This window comes from Elephantulus edwardii, unplaced genomic scaffold (genome assembly GCF_000299155.1).
Source record: "Elephantulus edwardii isolate Elephantulus edwardi_28Jun2011 unplaced genomic scaffold, EleEdw1.0 scaffold00145, whole genome shotgun sequence".
In the NCBI taxonomy this organism is placed as follows: Eukaryota; Metazoa; Chordata; class Mammalia; order Macroscelidea; family Macroscelididae; genus Elephantulus; species Elephantulus edwardii.
In genome coordinates this window covers 6,793,651-6,801,767 of record NW_006399895.1, presented here as the reverse complement: position 1 = coordinate 6,801,767, position 8,117 = coordinate 6,793,651, and the positions used below count along the sequence as shown (strand labels likewise).

Genomic DNA, 8,117 nt, shown 5'->3' with positions numbered 1-8,117 from the left:
GACCGTTCAGTATCAGTACCTTCATTTAGTTCTCTTAGGCAGAAAGTAAGTGATTTGTGGTTCCTTTTTTTTTTTATTTGTGGTTCTTAGGGACAGTTCTGGAGGCTGATTCCCTTTCTGTCTTGGACTCCCTTCTTTTGTTCCAAGAAAATAAGAGACAAGTAGTTGTATCTCAATACAAAAGCACTCCCACGGTGCCAGAGGTTACTCATTGAATTGATGCATTTGAATGTTACTTTAACTTAATAGGAAATCAAGACAAGGGGAGGAAAGATAGGTGAAGATAATAGTTTAAAAAACTGTGAGTTACTCACATTGAAATGAATGTTTCAATAGTATTTTCCTCCCACCATTTTCACTCACTTATTCATTGCTGTTGAGTAGGGATGGACTCAGAGCTCAGTCTCCAGCAGGTTTTCGGAGACTGTATATATTATGGGAGGAATTGAATGACTATCTTTCTCCATGAGAGCAGCTAGTGGATTCAGATCAGGCATATTTAGCTTGGCAGCATGATTTTTTTTTTACTGTTATTTGAATTAAAATTCACAAGGCATTTGAGTATTCATTTACTTGTTTATATGGTTTTATGCTGTCTTACCTCCCCTGCCAAGAGTTTAATCTTATTTGGATCTACAGTCAGCACCCTTGGTACCAGCAGTCAGAAAGATCAGCAGACTTTCCCAAAGGAACTGCTAAGGGTATGTGTGCTGTTAGGGACCTCTTCAAATTACTAAGGAGTAATAATGTCAGATTGAAGACTAAGGTGCCCCTGGTTTAGGCCATTATCTTTTCACTTACTTGCTATTTATCTGAGAGCTGGACAATAAATAAAGATGACAGAAGAACTGATGCCTTTGAGTGGTGGTGTTGGAGAAGAATATTGAATATCCCATGGACCGCCAGAAGAACAAAGGGATAGATCTTGAAGAAAGTGAAACCAGAGTGATTGCTATGTTTTGTTTCACATAATCTGGGTATGTTGCTAGAAGAGGTATTCCTTGGAAAGGGATACCACACTTGGAAAGGTGGAGTGCCAGTGAAACAAAGTAAGACCTTTAACAATGGCTCAAGCATACCAGACATGATGAGGATGGCACAGGCTAGGACAGGGTTCAGATATATTGTTCATAGGGTCATTACGAGTCATACTCAATAGCACCTAGCAACAAAATAACCTCCCTTCTTTCCACAATGCATGTCTTGCCCAGATTGTTAATTGCATTACACATAATGTCTGATCAGCATTATTTTCTGATTGACCTACCTTTCACTTATTTCAGTACAGTGTTCATGATCCATCTCCTTTCTCCTTTCCCTGCTACTTCCTGCCCCTATAATCCTTCATTTTTAGTCTTATACAGTATTTGTCCTTTTGTGACTGAGTTATTGAACTCAGATAATCCTCTCTAGACTCATTCATGCTGTGTAGTGTTTCATGAGCTCTTTCTTTTTCAGTGCTGCATAATACTCCATTGTGTTAATGTACACAATGTTTCTTTATCCATTTGTTTGTTGATAGGCACTTGGGCTGGTGGATCTCTCTTCTACCGTGAACAATGGTGCAGTAAACATGGATGTGTGCATAGCATAATTTCTTTGGTACTTTCCTTACTGTGTTCTCCATTGCTATCCTAAAGGCTAGCCATTTGGTCCTAGCAGTCCTTTGCAGGGGAAACCCACCTACCTTCCCACCATGCTATTATGATAAATCTCCATCCTGTTTCTGAGATTATAAATCTTTATAGGAGGACACTGTCTGTCTTTTCTCAATGGAACAGCTATTAGATTCAAATTTTGGCATTTAGATTAGCAGTCTAACACGTTGTGTACCATAATACTAGAGCTGTCTCTGAGAGAAAAGAGCTGCTTAGGAAACCCTATGGGGAAGTTCAACTCTGTCCTGTAGAGTTGCAAACAGCATTATTAGGTTGGTTTCATCTAGTGTGGGACTCAGGGTATGAAACCCCCTTTAACCCATTTGCAGGAGGGCAACAAAACACTCCCAGGTGTGCAGAGTGGCCCAGTTCCCCCTCAATCACGTCTGTTTCCCTTGGCTGTGCGCAGGTTGGCCAAGGTAAGACCCTCCTCTCTATACAGGTTGTGGTGGTGGTGGGGATGGTAGGCTACCTCACTAGGTGATGGCGACACCAACCCTAGTGGTGCCCCTGCGTAGTGACTGTCTCTTTTGTAGTGTCAGCCCGCTGTCTGCAGCTATGGGCCTGGAGGTCATGCTGGTGTCTTTCCCTCTGACAGTGTTAGTTAGGACAGTGGTCACTAGATGAGGGGGTACAGTCTCTGATGATGATCAGTTGTTGTTGTTGTGGACCGTTGAGTCAGAATCAACCCATAGCTGATCTTCCAGCAAGTTTCAGGAGCAGTTAGTCACATAGGAGAAGACTGTCCATCTTTCTCCCATGGAGCAGCTTGTGGATTTGAACCATATGCCTTCAGGATTGAATAACTTCTTGACACCAGTATGTCCCCAATATCTGCAGTGGTGGTGGGAGCAGCAGGGAGAGTCTGTCAAGGCAATAGCTTCATCTGCTTTGTGTCATCCATTACCCAACCCAGTGCATTAACTCATCACCATGCCTCTATCCCTACTCACCTCACCTGTCAGTGAGAAGAGAAGAGCTTCTGAAGCTGCAGGGGTAAGCCTGGGATGGGCTCAGTCCCGCCTGGGGCCCTGGGTCACTCTGTCCACAGAACAGAAGTCTTGCCAGTTGGCCTCCCAAAGTAGGAGTGATGGTCTGATGACACCAGCCCTAGTGATGGTCCTGTGTCAGGTGTTGTACCACATACCTCCTTCCACTCCCAGTGATACCACTGCAGTTAGTTACTAAGTTGCAGTCCATTTAGTAGCACAGACTCAACACTTGACCGGATTGTTGTTGTTGTTGTTTGGTGCCATCGAGTCATAGACGACTCATAGCGACCCTATGAACGAACAGCCTGAGCACTGTTCGTACATAGTTTCCGGAGGCAAGCCGTTTCGGAAGTGGATGCTGCTCCTGCTTCCAGGCTTGATTTAGTCAGGAAGCTCCAGCCAACATTGTCCACTATGGGTACCCATTACCATGACTGGCACATCACTGTCATAGGCTTCAGCATCACAGCAACCACGAGTTACCTCTGCACAGCAACACACAGACCAGTGCTATAGCACCTAGAAGAACCTTGACTGGATTAGCCCTCCCATTTTCTCTCTCCCTCTTTCACTACTCCTCTGAGCTTTCTACTTTCCTTCTGAACAAGTGATCAAGGTCAAGGCATTTTCCTAAAAAAAATCAATGTCTATTGCTTTGGTTGCTTTTAATTTTTATTTAGCAAAATCCAAGAGGAATCAGAAGTCCCTGTGTTGTGTGTGTTGATTGCCTTCAAGTTGAGCAAGACTCAAAGTGACTCTATGAACAAAAGGCCTGCAGCCCCTCTACAATTATCGACATTTATCAAAATTCATTAAGTTTCTGGAGGCATGTTGTTAAGGAAATGGATGCCTCTCCTGCTTCCAAAACTGTCATAGTGTTTTATTGTTGTTATGTTCTGTTGAGTCTCCTGTGATGCACAGTGACCCTATATATAGCAGTTCTGAACCCTTCCCTGTCCTGAGCCAGTCTCACTAATTCTGACACACTAACCCCCATTGCCCCAGTTACTGTATCAATCCATTTCATCCAGGGTCTTCCTCTCTTGGGCTGTCCAGCCAACCTTCCAATCATGATGTCCTTTTCCAAGGACCGATCTCTCCTGGCCATGTACCCAAAGTAAGTGAGGCAGAGCTTCAAAATCCCAGCCTTCAAGGAGAGACTTGGTTTCACCCTCTCCAAGACAGACCACATATTAACTTTAAAAAAGGGAGAATATTTAATTTTAAAAAATCAAAATTACTATGTCATAAAACATACAGCAGGTGCCAACAGTGTTATAAAATTACATGCATATACACCCTTACCTAAGAAATTCTATCCTCTTTTTTCCTTTCCTTTTCTAGTTTTGCAAAGCTTCCAAATGGTGCCGGGCACTGTCAGGGTACAGTTTGTGCTTGGCTACTAACCTAAAGGTTGGCACGTCAAAGCTACCCAGTCATTCTGTGGAAGAAAATCCTAGTGATTTGCTTCCATAAAGATCAGTTCTAGTTCTGTAACACACAGGGCTCTCATGATTTGGAAGTGACTCAATGGAAACAAGTTTATCCCTCCTTTTATTTTTTTTAGGTCTCTACGAATTCCCTAATAAGCCCTAGTGGTGTAATGTGCTGTTATATGTTTAACTACTAATCAAAAGGAAGGTTGATACTTAGAATTCATAAAATAATCCTTGGGAGAAAGATGGGCAGTCTCTAATTATAGCATCTGAAACCTGATGGAGGGTTGGCACAGATCAGAATTGATTTGCTGGCAGTAAGAATTCCCTGTCATAATCTCTTCATGGAGTTCTGAAGGCTTAGTGATAAGGAACTGTACTGCAAACCTAACAGCACATGGTTCAAATCTACCAAATTCTCAGTAAAAAGATGGGTAATCTCCTCCCAGGTGATTTAAAAAACAACAACACTGGAGAGTCAGTTATATGTGGGTTTCAACGCGATGGCACATTACAACAATAGTCTCTTTATGTGCAAAGGCTTTTCTGCATAACTCAGGTCTTCGCTGATAAAGTGTTTTTGTGCACATGCATGCACACATGCACACACACTCAAGTATGGAATGGTAGGCTTTTAGAAAGTAGGAATTGTAAGCATACTGACAGAATTCCCTTGTCTGTCCAATGGCAGGCTGTTGTTGATGCATATATGTCTGTATCTATTTATCAATCTTTCTCCAAAACTCTTGCTGTCAAGTAAGAAGGTGCAGCCTTTGAGTTACCAACTTCCTACATCACCAGAGCTCCCCACAAATAAGAAATTACCACTAAATAAATGATTATCAATGTTGATCAGTTTATACTATTATTTTCCACTGAAAGTGTATTACTTGATTTCTCATTGAGTTTTCTATAGTTTTCCGGCCCTACCTAGCAAGATTTGCAAAGAGTAACTCAGAAATTAAGTTACAAACATAAAATTTCAGTTTGATATTCTTTTTGGTTTTCATATATGGCAAAACTATAATAGAAATCCTTGAATAGGAATAATCCATCACCATTAAAAATAACACATGCAAAGACTTCTTTACAGCATGAAAAATAAGATCATGTTATAAGGTCAAATGATTGGGACATTTTCAAACTAGTCTACATTCTTCTAAGTGTATCTATCCTCTGTTTTTAGGGAACTCTGGTGGCATAGTCCATAAGGAGTTGCACTGCTAACCCAAAGACAGTTCAAATTCACCAGCAGCTTTACAGCAGAAAGATAAGCAATCTTTTTTGTGCAACTTACAGCCTCAGAAAACCCACTGAGACACAGTTATGAGTTGGTTCCAACTTGAAGAAAATTAATTTTAAAGTTATTATGTACTTGGTTCATTGTAGAGACAGATAGATACATGAAAGTCTCTATCATAGAGTTCACAGGCTAACAAGAAAAGTATAAATAAAAACAAAATAGGATATAGCAAATACATAAGTCTTTACCACTTAGTCCCCCAAAAGATTGAGGATGTGTGTAGACAGAGTAGACAGCTATTTCTTCTTCTGTATTAGTTGAGAAGAGAAGATGCTGGCTCTCCTGTTCTCTTGAAAACATTGCGAATCTCTCAGATGGGATTACAGGCCTTCTCCCTCTCTAAGATTTATTTGTAGTGTTTCCACTTAGCCATAGATTCTTGCCACTGGAAGAGGACCTTAAAAGCTACCCAGTTGCAGCTTGCATCTGACGCTTAAATATTTATTACAAAATATGGTCACTGAAGTTGTGTCAGAACACACAAGACTACAAATAAAGCCCATCTTGCTGTTTAGTCCAGAAGGCAGACTTTCAATATGTTCAGAGGCTGATTCAGGAGCTCAAAAACATGACCCAAGATCATGGTTTTGATGGTATAATTGATTAAGCAAGAGACTGTTAACCAAAGCGGCTGGGCTTTCTACCCCACCTAGAAAGTCCTGAAGTCCCTATGGGGTAGTTGTACTCTGCAGACAAGGCTGATAGGAGCCATAATTAATACCAACTAACAACAGGCTTTCTTGAGGTCTGATTTATTTTATTGAGCAAAAGCTCAGAAATGAATTACAAAGTGAGACAAAACTTCGATTTTTCTATTCTTTTGCCTTTTCTGTTAAGTCTATTTATAGACATTTGCTCTTAGAACAACAGTCTTCCTTCATTAAATAATCTTATGTGACCAGAAGATGGTTGATCCACAGTCCAGGGGGTCCTCGTCATTTGGTTTTATTAAGCCCATACATTAAGGAGAACTGCCTCTGAAGTTCTTGAAGGAAAGAACAACAATCTTCAAACCTCCCTTGTAAATCGCTCTTCTCATTGTCCCAAATGGTTCCCTACCAATCACCAGTCAATAAATATGGCTGGGAACGGGATTAAGTTGATTTATTTAGGCTAGAATTATGTTAATTTGCTTAGATGTGAACCACATGTGCCAGCAAAGAGCCAGGGCAGGAATCCGAAGCTAGGAACAGGTGTTCACCAAGATAAAGGAGAGGCTACTGGGGAAGCTAACACAGGGTCCAGGTTTAGTCATTGACAACGTCATGGAAAACCCCCACCCCTCCACCCTACAATAGCCTTTTCCTGCCGGGCAGCTAAGGTTGAAGGGAAGTAATTCCATATTTGTAGCTGACTCTACCTCCGGTTTCCTAGTGAGAACTCCAGTTGTTTCTTCCCTTTGCATATGTGGCTGCATTCCTTCGGCATGGGTCTTCCTTTTCAGCATTAACTGGTCCCAAAAAGTCAGAACACTGGTTTCCATCCTCGAACTGAAAGATAGTCGAGACTAGGTTGTCTTCCCTCTTACGGCTTCTTGAGGCCAAGTTGAGAACTTATGCCAGATAGTGTTTATGTGATCGAACCTTCCTGGGCTGTCTCAGTGAAATGAAGGGACATGCTCGATCCACTTCCAAGAACATTCCCGCAGTCCAGCTTGATGGCCCCGACTAGGGATGGAGGTGGGGAGAAGGTGAAACTGTAGACACGGGGAACTGAACGAGTAGAGTGTTTCACAAGCTCAAGCCCACGCTGCTTTGTTTTGAGTAAAGGATTTGCCCTTTCTCCTGCATGCGGCCCGGCACCACCAAGTTTGATCAAACACAACTACTTCAAGAGCAAACCGAGCGCCCGGGCCTCCCTTCCCAAGGGCGCATCTTCCGCGCCAAGCGCAGCGCAGCATCCCTGGGGCTCCGCAGGATCGCGGTGTTCAGCGTGGCGGCCGCAGGCTAAGCGGCCCGGGCAGCGGATCCAGATGCACCCGCAGCTGCGTCTCCGTTGCTCCGGGACGAGCCTGGAGGAGGTGCTCCAGGGCCCGCAGCCCTGCTCTTCGAGAGCCGGGAGCGGGCGTCCCGGGCGGCAGGCCGGTGCAGCTACGCAGGGTGCCGGCGCGCGCCTCCCGCCTTCCCCGGCCAGCCCCGACTCCGGCCCGCCTCGCCCCACCGCCGGCTTTGTCCACCGGCCGCACAGCGGCCCCTCCCCGTGCCTGCCGGCTCCTCCCCGCCCCCTCGCGGGCCCCACTTCCTCGGCGCAGGCGGCAGGAGCGGCGCGGCCACCAAGGGGTTAAGCCGAGGCTCTTCCCGGCGCGGAGGGATCCGGGGCTGATCCGAGCGTGGTGCTGAGGCCGTCTCAGCAAAAAAAAAAATGTCCGCCTGAGGAGACCCACAAGTTCTATCAGGGGGGACCGCCAGCCCGCCCCGGGAGGAAGGGGCGGCCAGGCCCGAGAGCCGCCTCCCCCGCCCGGATCCCAGAGCTCGCGCGGGGCAAAGTGAGCCGAGGCGCCGGGCCGCGTGCGGGGAAGCCGAGCCCGCTCTCCCGGCCAAAGTGAACTTTAATCGGGGTGGTTGGATGCGGAGACGGGGCAGCAGGTAACTGCGGGCTGGCGAACGGGAGTGGGGCGGCGTGGCGCGGCCGGGGGAGTCGGGGCGCCCCTTGACCCGTGCGCCTTTGTACGGCGCCGAGCCCCGGGTCCCCTGCAAGTTGGGGAGCGGAGTGGGGGCGGAGGTGCGAG

General features: G+C 45.4%; 1 protein-coding gene across 5 annotated transcripts in view; it reads left to right on the top strand.

The window, feature by feature from the left end:
* Positions 1–7,697: 7,697 nt before the first annotated feature.
* TCF12 (transcription factor 12) overlaps positions 7,698–8,117 on the top strand; it is a 452,598-nt gene continuing 452,178 nt past the window's right edge. For 3 of the 5 annotated variants that reach the window (XM_006894511.1, XM_006894510.1, XM_006894507.1), the window contains exon 1: positions 7,701–7,974. The gene's annotated coding sequence lies outside the window, so the exon portion shown is untranslated. Of the gene's footprint in view, positions 7,975–8,117 lie in introns of all 5 variants that reach the window. The other 2 variants (XM_006894508.1, XM_006894509.1) reach the window with 2 other exon arrangements.